Consider the following 13,288-nt stretch of genomic DNA (forward strand, 5'->3'; position numbering starts at 1 on the left):
TGCTCTCCAGAAAGGCTTCTTTTTAGCAGTGGCGTATTATCAGATTAACATGTAAATACTTAGGAAATCTGGATCAAAACTACTACTTTAAAAGATTTTCTTGCAACTTCAAGGTAGACAAATTATTGTTAGGACAGCCAACAGCTTCATGTTTGAGTCCTTTAAAACAAAAACAACTGGAACCAAATAAACAGTCATGGAGGGAGGGAATCTTCCCAGTAAAGAGTCAGAATAACAATAACCAGTATCCATACAACGATCCTTGCCCTGATGTGGTTCACCAAAGATTGAGGTTTAAGACTTTACAGCTTGGATCAGTACAACCTTCCAGATATAACCTTGCTGCTACAGAAATATATATCCTTCCCTAAGCAGAAAAACAAGTAGAATAAAGAGCCCACCACCCAGTAGCAGTGATCCACCACTGGTAATCTCATACAAGATGCATTTCTGAAAAAAGCAGGAAGTAAAATAAGAAGGGATTAGCCAGACTTCAAACAAAAGTATGCAAGACTACACAAAAGACATTTCCAGATCTCACGCCCCTTCATAACTTTGCCACCTCTTTCTGAGATGAGAACATTGATTTAACGGCTGGAAGCAATAATGCACTACCAACCTCAAGCACAAACAGCTCTGGAGCTATTTATTCATGCATTAGCAACAAAAGGTATTAAAAATAAGTAAAGAGTGGGTGAAAACTATTACTAGACCAGATGATTGATACATGAAGTCCCCTTTGACTACAAATAACCTCTTTGGCAGAGACTATGCATTAATAAGGAGGCGATCTTCATTTTCTTCTAAGCCTTTACAGTATCGGTAACCATTGTTGGATAAAATTGTTTTTCATCTCAATCTTATACAATATAGTTAATTAAGACTCTCTGTTGGCTTGGGTTGTTTGGTTTTTTTTTGGTGAGAGGTGAATACAGTTGCAGGGTACCATGTGTGATGTGCCTCTGCTTTCTCCTCCACTACTTCATCCTTAAGGACCAGCTGTTCAACACATCACGCTTTCTTCTATTCAGAAACTCACCAAAAGTTGTTTCATGCCTCCAGAAAAACCATAACAAGCAATTTTCCCACTCTGATCAAGCGAATTCTTTTCTTCTTTCAACACTCTTTTAAGAACTGCATTTAAATCAGCAAGTCCCACATGTTTAAAACACAGAAAATCAAAACTATATTGTACACCTGAAGACACGAGCAAAAAAGCAAGACTTTTTTATGAAACGCTAGTAATATCATGCAAATTAATCCATAATAGATTTGAATTACTTCTACAAATCTTGTTTTTCCTGCAGTAACATTCATGTTTTGTTCAAAGTTTATTTAGAAGACTCAAAAACACACAAAGGAATATTGATCCTTCAGGGTCTGTATTTCAATCAAGTTTTAGTTTCAAGGCTTCCCACATATATTTTAGTTTTAAAATACAGGGATTTTAAACATCTCAAAGGGAATATGACCATTTAAAATAAGCATCAATTACTTTGCCTGGTTTTCCTCCTCCATGTTCAACACCCATATTTCCAGCCTTCACAGTTAAATCTCCCTAACGTCCCCCACTCAGTGCCAAAGCATATTACTTTTCTCCATTCTTACCTTCCATGTGTAACTTAATGAGCCTAAACTAACCTCTTTGGGTATCTGGAACTGTATTTATTCACATGTAACACCTGTAAATCAAATTGTTATCTTTTACCAACAAATCAAAGCTTGTCACCCTGTAGGCTGTCATCCCGTAGGTACACAAAGCTTACTTCATTGTATTTTCTATTGCAGCAATAGCTCCAACCAAAGACAAATAAGATGCTCAAATTACACATTTATAGCTATAGTTTAACTTTATAGTCACTTACAAATAAATAAGCTGTCAATTTATATCTGAGCCTCAACATTTAATTCCAGCTTTGAAAAGTTCCAAAAAGATGCCTTGTTTTTGGCTGTGTGCTCCTGTGGAGCCCAGTAACTGGGCTGAGCAAAAACCTTGCCAGGCTATGATTAACACTTAGCAGTTCAAGGGCTAGCTGCCCTTGTTGTTTCAACCTCAACAATCAACTGTAATGACACACCATTACGTTTAAGCTTCCAAAAACCATTTAACATTTGATTTCACTGAAAACACTGCTTTACTACGTTTTGGAAATAAAATCACTTTTTCCTCATTTAAAGATCCATGATGATGCCAGACATATGCTTGTTTTCTAAACAACAACTGTTTAGAAGAGAGAATACTCTTTCTGATGTCCCTGCCAAAAACAACATTCTGTGGTTTAAAGATATCTGATAGTAGGCAGTTGGCTCAGAAGAAGAAAGAAGGGTTTACATTTGGCAATGCATTTGAAGTCTTACATCTACTTTCCCCCATTTTAAGTTTCTTTTGGGATGACTGTAGCAGGGGAGGGAAGGGTTTGTTGTGTTGCTGTTCCATTGTTGTTTTTTTTGTTGTTGTTGTTTTTAATCTCATAGCATTTTACGCCTTAAAAATACGAAAAGCATCTGTGGGATGTGGGTTTTTTTCTTTTAAACCAGCAATGGCACGAAGCAGAAGTTTACCACAGAGCAGTTCTTTCTTAAGGGAAATACTAGGTTATAAAAGAATGACTGAGAGGGAAGTAAAAGAAGAATTCAGAAGAAATCAGAAGAAATGCTTAGGAGAGAATCTGCAGCATGAGGAAGGGGAACAGAAAATCCAAATGAGGAAGTGGCACACAACAAAAAGCGTTAGCAGATTCATCTTAAAATATAGGACAGAGAAGAAAAGATTAAACCGGGGGTTTTCAGCTGCTGCTGCCATGGGCAGAAGGACAAACCAAACCACCAGAACTTGCCCTTCAAAGGCGGTTATTTCACTGCTGCCGAAGTCATTTCAGATTAAGAGACAAAGAAAGCAGTAGAGACACTAAATACTTCTTAAAGACTTATTTCTGTGCATTTCAGAAAGCCACAATATTAAGGCAATGTTTCAAGACTCCAACTCTTTACTTGTTATAAATGTAAAGCAATTGCTTCAGCAGAGATGAGCAAGACGGGTAAGGTCTGCAGAATGGAGAGCCTGCAGAGAAACAAGGTGGCTGACCAAAGGAGACACCTCCAGCACAGAGAAAATAAAGGAAGGTGCTGAATGCTGGAAGAAACTCTTGTGCCTGCTTCTTCTTGTAGAAAGAACAGTGGGCAAAGCATGATGCTTTCTGTATACCTGCAGGTCTGTTTGTCCAGCACAGCCTGGTAAATGCCCTTCTACTATACAGATATTCTACTACCCAGAACTAACAGTAAGCCACCTGTACTACTGTACCAAGACAACCTGCTTAAAATCTATTTTAGGGTTAACTGCAGCCCCATTCCAGCTTTAAGTTGGCACGTGGAGGCTAGAAGGAATTTCAATATTCAAGCCATGTGCAAACAAACAGTAATACATGCAAGCATCTTGAAATCCAGCACAGAAGTTGAAATAATCAAATGCAGGCTTTATTTGAAGTGATGTGCTATCTCCTCCATGTTTACATCTGTTTAAGTATTCAGAGCAGCAGTCAGCCTTTAGAAGAAAAACAGTACTTTCCCAGGAAATAATTCTGCAATAAACCTATGCTGATAGAAGTTCCGGAGGATTTCAGCATTTGCTAGGAAGCTCAGTAACTGCTACAGGAAAACAAGACAGACAAATTTTCGCTACAGCTCCCATTCTGAAGTTCAGAAGTTCAGATTCAAAAGTTCAAACTCTTCATTTCTTCATTCACATGTAATGATATGCAGAAAAGCTTCTCAAAGTGTTCCCAAAGGCCGTTTAAAAGTTCTAAATAAAAGAAGCTCCCAGGCCTTGTCCTGTGGCACGAGAGTCTCTAGAGCTGCTTGCTGCCTGATAGGAAAACATCACCTTCAAGGCATGTGAACAGCTTTGCTCAACACTATGGAATAATGACTTTTTCCACCACAAGATTCCAAACCAAAGATTAAAAAAAAGAAAAAAAACAAACAAACAAATCCAATATTTGCTGGAATATAGTTAACATATGTGAATATTTTACGTTTGTCACCCATCGCAAATGCAAGTTCTCCAACTACTGCTTATTACTAAGAAAATGATCGTCACTATGGAGATGTACAAGAACCTTGGGATACTAACAAACTGAAGGCTCAGGCTATGAGCAAACTACATATCATATTACTAATTAATTTCCAAGTCATGAGAATCTGAACTTTATCAGCCTTTACTTTATGTTTTTTTTTGTTTGTTTGTTTGTTTTTCCTTTTTAAATGAAGGGAATTCTAGATAGAAGGGCTATACAGTGTTCACTTGCTTTACCAGGACTCCCTGTTCAACTGCACAACAGTAACACAAAGGCAAGGTCCTTACCTTACAGGCCGTTACAAACACAAGACAAAAGAGGGTTTAACCTTTTTCAATCTTCAAATGAAGGCATTGCAGCACAGTCCCAGGCTGCAAGAAAAAAAGCTACTGGAGAAGGATGAGCGAGCAACAGCTGCAGACAACAACTATAACCATATGTGTTAACTGGAAACACTCAAATAAAGGAATAGTCAAACTCCGGCAGGCCAGTACAATAACCAAGATCAAAATAAACTTCACCCCCAGATTCCAGTTGCTACAAAGAGCCCCTCTGCAGCAAGTGACGAGCAGGCAAAGGGTTAACAAGTCCAGGGAAGACAGCCCCGATGGTTACAGTTTATCTCCTGTTCCCTACTATAAATATGGCAGAGCTCCAGTAATTCCCAACTTATGCTCATTGTCCTTCACACACAGTCTTAATTAACATTAGGTCCTTTTTGCATTAGCAGCCAGACTTGCATAAAACATTTCTGATGAGATTATACAAGCTTCTCAGTCTTCACTGATGTGGTGCTTTGTTCAGCTTCGGTTTCTATGAATTCCCAACAATAAAAGGAAATATTCTTGTCCTTTTAGAATACAGACAGATTGAGTTTTGTTACATTAGCACGCAGTTCTGCTTTAATGATCTAATCTGCCCAAGGATACAGACCCACAAGCATCTACCAGCCATAGCATACAGCAAATAATTTGACTATCTATACTCGGCCTTTAAATAAACGAGGCTCCTCGTGCACAGCACATAAAAGACAGCTGGAACTACAGTGTTTAAGAAAACCGCATCATCTTCTTCCAGTACATCTCGTACAGCTCGTGCCCTGAGAATCACTTTTTGGTGAGGTGCTATTATATCAGAACACTGAGCTTCACCTCTGAGGTCAGGCAACAAGCAAGCAGGGCCTCCTGCCAAAGAGGAAAACTCCACTGACATTGTTAATGCGAAGGAGACATTTCTAACCTGTCGTAGCTTAGGTATGTCTGACTTTCAGGCTCTCTTACCAACACACACACTGCATGTGCTGTCTTGTAAGCAGGCTGTGGGACTCCAGCCTCCAAAACACCATCACACTGTCACTGTCACGTTCATTTCCACTGCTGGTATGTTTATGCCATCAATGACCTCCACCTAGATAATCTACCAGAACAATAAGACTGTTAGATAGGCTTCATAAACCAGGAAGTAAGCATGCTCATTTAATTCATAATATACTGCACACTATTATCTATTTACTCAGCAACCTAAAGGACAAGCTACTGAAGAAAAACATTGAAAAATATGAGAAGTAACAAAGTTGAGCATCCTAAGAAAATCCAACATAACTCAATTCCCAACAAGCAGACAAAAGTGTTCCCAGAACCAAGAATCTCTGACATGTTAACAGCAGGGCAGTACAGCATTAGACAGAAACACAAAAGATGAGAGCTTCCACTTGGGCAAATCCAACACGCCTAGAAGCACACCCATCCAAACTGAGTACTTCAAGTGAAGATGGAGAAGCCTCTACACTGTGCTAGCATAGCCCCACTCCAACCAGCAGCTTGTTTCTGTAGTCAACTGCTCAGCAACAGCTACAATGCAGGTAAGAAACGGCTTCATACGCTCATAGTCAAACACCTGAAATTCTGACACAACCTCAGAAAGGCCAGATGAATGACCTTCAAGAAAAAAATCAGTAGGAAAAAATACAAAAAAGGCCAAATGATAGCAAAGAGATTTCACCACTCTTTGTCTACCTGAGAATATCAATGTAAAATTTCAAATGTCTGATCAATTATAACCATTAGAAGCAGCAGCCAGGAAGTTGGAGGAATTTATCTATCAATTGCATTTAGATCATGCATGAAATAGCATTTTTATTACTTACAATATGAACTTTCCTTCCCAGTTTCAAAATTCTGTCAAGCAATCTGAAACTGAGAGGACACAAAAAACATAATACATATATCATTCTAAACAAAGTGTATATTCAGAGATCAAAAAAGCACCCCCAGAACATAGTCATGCTATTTACAACTGCCAAACTATGCTTTTACAGCTGCACAGGAGGAGATGACTCCTGCATGAGCCTCCAAGAAAACCTGCGACATTTGAACTTAATGGTGATAAATATATTTCATTAATGTGAATTTATCTGTGCATTCTGGTGTGCAAATAAATGAAGCTTGATAGAGTTCTACCACAAGAAATTGTTTCATAGTTTCTGTATAGGGCCAACTTCAACAACAGGGATGTGCAATAAAATGTCATGCCAAAGAACAGGGAAACAGCTCTGATTTATGGAACCAGAGAGAAAACAAGTCAGGCCATAACTCTGTGCACCAGAATATTTTTATTTCAGAAGAAGAAAAAGAAACAAATTTAAGTCAACCTAAAATGCTGTTTCTGACAGATTCATTGGAAGTTAGGACTACATCAGATAGATTACTTCTATTTATGTCCATTATAATGACCAGAAAACATGAACCCAGGGCAGATTCAAATTACTGTCAGTATCTGTATGCACTCTATGTCACTTACCAGGACTTTAAAGGTTGCATCACATTGTGAAGACTATTACAAAAATCTAACTATTTACAGAATGCAAGATTAATTCAATAGCTAAAGCCAAAATACTTGTATGCTGACCACATCCAAGATGTTTACTTTAGTTACGTTACTATGTTCACTAATTCTTAGTCAATTCTGTAACTCAGCACTCAAGTTTTTGTGCCAGTTCTTTCCAGTACTTCAAATAAACAATTTAAAAAAGCAACAAAACAGCCACCTCTTGCCAGACAACTTGAAATTATGAATGATTAGGAGAGAAGCAACATATTTTAAATATAATCTGTTTGATAGTATGCAAATGCTGGGGAAATGTTTTTTGTTTTTGACTGACTGCTGTGTTTAAAACAAACACAAGCATTAATCAAGTTCTACCTGAGCAACTCAACTTTTCTGCTTTTAAAACAAAAGATAATTAACTCAGAATAACATCAGTAGTGGCAACTCAAAAATAAAACCAACGTGGCATAAAGATAATCCACACTTACAAGAATCACACATTTCCCCCCAGTCTTGATCCCTACAAACACATTTGGCTATCAAACCCATAGAGAACTAACAGGTCACATCACACCTGTACTCAAGCGGTAGGAAGCGGCTCCAAAATCTTGCAAATTAGTAACCACAATTCTGCTAAATATAGAACTCTATTATGAATAAATAAATAAATAAAAATACAATGTTTGACCACAAACCCAGAGAACGTCATTAGTTTAATGGTCGAACATTTCACTGGAAAACTCATTTGCCAAGTGTTTAAGAATCCCTGTAAATCCCTACCACAAATGAAATTGGATTTGTCTTCCAAAGCACAAACAAGTCTAATACATGCTTACCATACTAATAAACCTTCACAAAAATTCTCCAGTAGCTTCACCTGACAAAAAATAAAGAAGTTAAGCATGATAAGCTCTGATTTCACTGCTTTAAGTGACCACAAAGACTTCTCCTTTGATCTTTAGCTGCTCCTACGCACATATTTATTTCTTCCCAAACATTTTGTTTCTTCTTTTAGGGGAGGAAAAAGAAGTGAGCAGCTAAAAACATTTCAGTTACTTGAGATTTTATAGGGGTGAAAAACAACACCACTTCTGCAGATACAACCACCCCAGTGCAACATTTCAGAGGCTCTTACAACACGTTGGCTTCTGAACAGTTGTATCTAAATGCCAGTAAGCGTTAAGGAAAGCACTCACACATTACTGCTGAACAAATAAACATGGTCTTATTTCATATTAATTCATCATTACCTCTAAACACAGATTAGGTTCTCAGGAGAAAACGTGCGGTGTAGCAGTCCTTCTGCAGAGCCAAGGTTCAAGATGCCTTTATGTAATTCTTAGACACTGATTTTCATAAGTTACAGAATTCCAAACAAGTCTGACGTAGGGGAAGAGAAATACCCTCTATCTCTTCCTATTCCTATAATAAGCACTTACTTCTGAGCAGTCACTACTGGTGGCGCCCCTTGGAAAAGGAACAAAAGGAACCTTCAGAACACAATGTGAAGCTGCATTTAACTTGAGAAGACACCTATTTCCAACCTGGTCTTTCCTTTCACTGAATAACTTTAGAATTAGAGAACTGAGGAGCCGGATGGATTGCACCCTAGAGCGCAATCCATGGTTTGCCAAGCCACTCTTCATCATTCTTTGGCAGCGCTGGCTAACTGGGGATGTCCCGCTGGACTGGACACTGGCAAATGTGATGCCCAGCTTCAAAAAGGGCGGGAAAGACCATCCTGGTAGCTACAGACCTATCAGTCTCACCTTGGTGCTGGGGAAGGTTATGGAATGGATAATCTCGGGAACAATCATGGACCAGTTAAAGGTCAATCAGGGAATCAGGCCCAGTCAGTGTGGATTTACAAATAGTAGATCCTTTGAAAGACCTGATTTCATTCTTAACAAGGTGACCCACTTAGTGGATGAAGGTATGGCTGTCGATGTGGTCTACCTGGACTTCAGTGAAGACTTTGACACTGTCCCCCACAACATTCTCATGGAGAAGCTGGCTGCCCACAGTTCAGATGGGCGTATGCTCCGCTGGGTGAAACACTGGCTGGATGGCCGGGCCCAAAGAGTCGTGGTCAATGGAGCTAAATCCAGTTGGCAGCTGGTCACAAGCGGTGTCCCCCAGGCCTCAGTATTGGGGCCGCTTCTATTTAACATCTTAATTAACAATCTTGATGAGGGGATTGAGTGCACCCTCAGTAAGTTTGTTAATGACACCAAGTTGGGAGGGAGCGTTGATCTGCCTGAGGGGAGAAAGGCACTACAGAGGGACCTGGATAGACTGGATCAGTGGGCCAAGGTAAACTATATGACTTTCAACAGGGACAAGTGTCGGGTCCTGCATTTTGGTCATAACAACCCCAGGCAACCCTACAGGCTTGGGAAGGAGTGGCTGGAAAGCTGCCTGATGGAAAGGGACCTTGGTGTGCTGATGGACGGTCAGCTGAATATGAGGCAGCAGTGTGCCCAGGTGGCCATGAAGGCCAATGGCATCCTGGCTTGGATCAGGAATGGTGTGGTGAGCAGGACGAGGGAAGTCATCCTGCCCCTGTCCTCGGCACTGGTGAGACCTCACCTCGAGTACTGTGTTCAGTTTTGGGCACCTCAGTACAGACAGGACATGGAGGTGCTGGAGCAGGTCCAAAGAAGGGCAGCAAGGCTTGTGAAGGGCTTGGAGAATATGACCTATGAGGAGAGACTGAAGGAACTGGGGCTGTTCAGTCTGGAGAAGATGAGGCAGAGGGCAGACTTTATTGCTCTCTTCCAATACCTGAAAGGTGCTTACAGTGATAGCGGGGCTGGTCTCTTCTCACTGGTGACAGGACAAGGGGAAATGGCCTCACGTTGTGCCAGGGGAGGTTTAGGTGGGATATCAGGAAAAACTTCTTTACAGAAAGGGTTGTTAAGCACTGGAATAGGCTGCCCAGGGAGGTGTTTGAGTCACCATCCCTGGATGTGTTTAAAAACTGTTTGGATGTGGTGCTCAGGGACATGATTTGGTTGAGGGTTGTTAGAGTTAGGGTAGGATGGTTAGGTTGTGGTTGGACTTGATGATATTTAAGATCTTTTCCGATCTGAGGAATTCTATGATTCTAAGACATTAGCCAGGTGAAAACATTGTCTCCCCATCCACACTGTCAACAAGTTCTTATTAACAACCACAAGAAGTCCAAAACTTAACTGGTGCCACCCATGAATTAGGTGAGATATCGATACAACTTTGAATGAAAGAGATGATGAAGTGCTGTGTTACAAAACCTATTTCAAATTCAGTTACAAGACTGTACTGCAACCACACAGCAACTAAAGACAGATCAGTAAGAACAGACTTCACTAGTACAACTTCTTTTTCACCCATTTCTTGCTATAAGCAGAACAAGAGGTTTGGAAGATGGTGCTGTGGGAGGGTTCAAAAGAACGAAAATTTAACTGCATATATTTATTTCAGAATCACAAAACCTTTAAGACCGGAAAAGACATTTAAGATCATCTAGTCCAACTGCCAACCCATCACCACATCAACCAAACACATCCCTAAGAGCTACATCTACTTAGCATAAGATAGGCAGTTCTCTCCAGCAGTCTTCACTACTCCATTTACTCTTCTTTCTACCAAGACTGAACTGTCTACACAGGAAGTTCAGACAAAATGGAATACTTGCACAAGCATGAGAGCTAATCCAGTGTCCAGGTGACACCGACACAGCGATTTAAATGCTCACCTGCTATTAGCTCTTCTGTAATTCTCTGCAGTATCTGATGGAGTTTGTTTTTTTTACAAACACTGCCCTACTAATCATTGCATACAAGAAGCTTTGAGCTAACATTACTATCATCTGTCACATCTGTGGCTTTTCTTTCGTTTCCCTCTGCAGAGGAATACTGCCTGCAGACACTTATTGTTTCATATAAATACACAGTATGTTTCCTCTCACTGAAGAACAAGGCATATACATCTGAGATAATCTAGTCAAGGAAGAACAACCAGTGCATAAGAAGTCGGTATTAGCGCTCCTAAAATCATCAACATTGCTTATTTAAGGTATGTTGTAAAGACAGGGCATATTCTAAAAAGCAGAGCATGGCTATGCTGCTCTTAACTATAGAGAATAGTATGCGCTGAACCATATAAATCAAACTTGAAGCCTTGTTAACTTATTCCTGCTATGAAAGTCTCTTTTTATAACACAAGCAATTCTAATTCTGAGATAAAGTCATTTTTTATTACTTCCACAAACAGAAAGATTAGCAAAGACCGCAAAACTTCTATAACTACTGTGTATAATCAAGACTACTGTTTCAGCATCTGATTAAGAAGTGCTTTCTAATCTTCTTTATGTAAAGAAAATAGCTGTAGAAAAGGAGAAGAAAAAGGACCGACTCAATTATTTCACGTACAACAAAACCTCTCCATTCGCTGCCCAGTAACTACATTCCCACAAGCCATGCAAACACAAAATACTCCACCGAAGTCACCCTTCTGCCAGCAGTAAGAAGAGTTTGCTTTGCACAACGCAACCCCAGAATGCTCCTGGAAATAAATCTTGCTTCCACACTGCTCAGCAGGAATACAGCCTGCTCCTGGTGACAGGCTGAACAGCTACAGATAAAGCCTCCTTCTGGCAGGACCTACTTGAAAGCCACATTCACAGAGCAAGAACGACTTGGGGCCTTCATTTCAGTGCAGACAAGTGACGGTCCTTCCACCTTAGTCTGTTTTCTCCTTAAATGCCAAACTAAGCTAGCGCTAACTGAGCGCAACACCTCTCAAAGCACATTTCCACAGCTCAAATACAGGGTTTAATCCTTCGGATCCTCAAGTTTGCAAGCGCTGTAACTTGTCACTTCTCCCTTACAACCTAACAGTCCCGCATCGCAGCGATCCGCGCAGCAGCAGCCGGATGGCTGAGCTCCGAGATGCGGGCTGTGGAGCAGGGCAGCGTGCTGGAGAACCGCCGCCGTACCGTTACTCCATTGCTTCATTCCCTCCTCCAAGCAGCACCGCGCTCCCACGGAAAGCACCGTCTCAGGCCAAGTCAGAACAACACCGCTATCTCACGCAAACACAGCGCTTTTCGATTCCCCACGTAAAGCTTTAAGGACAAAATAAAGAGCCCAGCCCGGCACGACAGCGAAGCACAAACCACCCCTCGGATCTTAAGTCCCCCCGAGTTCCCGGCTGCGTCCCAATCCGCCCCATCCTTCCCTCCGGGAGGACCCGCTCCCCGCTCCCCGCCGCCGACAAAGCGGCACAAAGACGCGGTCAGACGCCGCGTTCCCATTCCTGCACGGAGCGCAAATCCGAACCGCCCGTGCGCGCGGAGCGCGTTCTGCCCGGGAACCTCACAACCGCATCCCGCGGCCGCCGTCGGCCCCTCCGCACGGACCTCGGCTTACAGACCACCGCCGGGGAAGGCGGCGGCGGCGGCGCGGCCCCTCACCCACCTGACGCCGCGCTCCGTCCCATCCCGCGCCGCCGTCCCCTACGGCCACCGCCGCCACCGCGCGGAGCCTTCCCGGGCTGAGCCTCCGCGCCCCCGCCGCCCCGCCCCTCGGCCGAAAGCCCCGCCCCCTCGCCTCCCCCTTTGGCCCGTGCCAAGAGGGGCGGGAAAGGAGAACTAGTGACAGCCAATCTCTCGCCGCGCACCTCGTTGATTGGCGTGAAAAGCACCCAACGGAAACGCCGGGAGGGAGGGTCGAGCTGTCAATCAGCGGCCCCTACCTGGGGCTCGCAAGACGGCTGTCCGCGGGCTGCCGGCCCTCCGCTTCCCGCGCACGGAGCGAGCCCGGCCTCGGGGTGAGGCGGGCGGTTCGTCTCGGGCGCGGAGGCGACCCCGGCTCTCCCTCAGCCCGCCGCCCGTCTCCCGCCCTCCGCCTCCCTCCCTCCCGTTGGCGGCGGGCACCCCGCGGCCGTGCCCTCGCCCTCCGCCCGCCCCGCTGACCCACTTCCCAGCGAATCCCAAGTGCGGGCCCGGCCGTGCCCGCGCCCACCCGCGCTGAGGCCTGGGGCCTGCGGCGGGGGCCGGGGCTGCGCGAGCCGCAGCTGCGTTGCGGCCCAGACGACGTCCGCTCCGCGTCCTTTGTGGCGATACCGGGAGCGGGGGGCTCCTGTCGGTCGCCGCGAAGCCTTCAGAAAAGCAAAAAAGAAAGAAGCCCCGACGTTTCCATGTGAATGAGGTTCCGGGCGGCGCGGAACAATCGCCGCCGGACTTCAAAGGGCTCGGGGCCGCCGCTGGATGACCGCGGCTGGATGCGGGCTGCCCGGAGCCGCCCCGAGCCGAGCGCGTGGAGCATCGCAAAGTTTGCAAAACTCCGACGCGGCGGTCGGGCTCGCGGGCGGCTCCTCGGGGCCGCTGCCCGGCGGGGAAAAGT

The 13,288-nt window shown here is 43.6% G+C and overlaps 1 protein-coding gene across 6 annotated transcripts in view; it reads right to left on the reverse strand.

Moving 5' to 3' along the window:
• WASF3 (WASP family member 3) overlaps positions 1–12,550 on the reverse strand; it is a 63,325-nt gene extending 50,775 nt beyond the window's left edge. For 2 of the 6 annotated variants that reach the window (XM_031615602.2, XM_090133796.1), the window contains exon 1: positions 12,362–12,550. The gene's annotated coding sequence lies outside the window, so the exon portion shown is untranslated. Of the gene's footprint in view, positions 1–4,363; positions 4,448–5,356; positions 5,493–6,222; positions 6,247–12,361 lie in introns of those variants that run through there. The other 4 variants (XM_090133793.1, XM_090133794.1, XM_090133795.1 and 1 more) reach the window with 4 other exon arrangements.
• Between the last annotated feature and the right edge of the window lie 738 nt (positions 12,551–13,288).

Source organism: Phasianus colchicus, chromosome 1, assembly GCF_987193195.1.
Source record: "Phasianus colchicus chromosome 1, bPhaCol1.hap1.1, whole genome shotgun sequence".
Classification (NCBI taxonomy): domain Eukaryota; kingdom Metazoa; phylum Chordata; class Aves; order Galliformes; family Phasianidae; genus Phasianus; species Phasianus colchicus.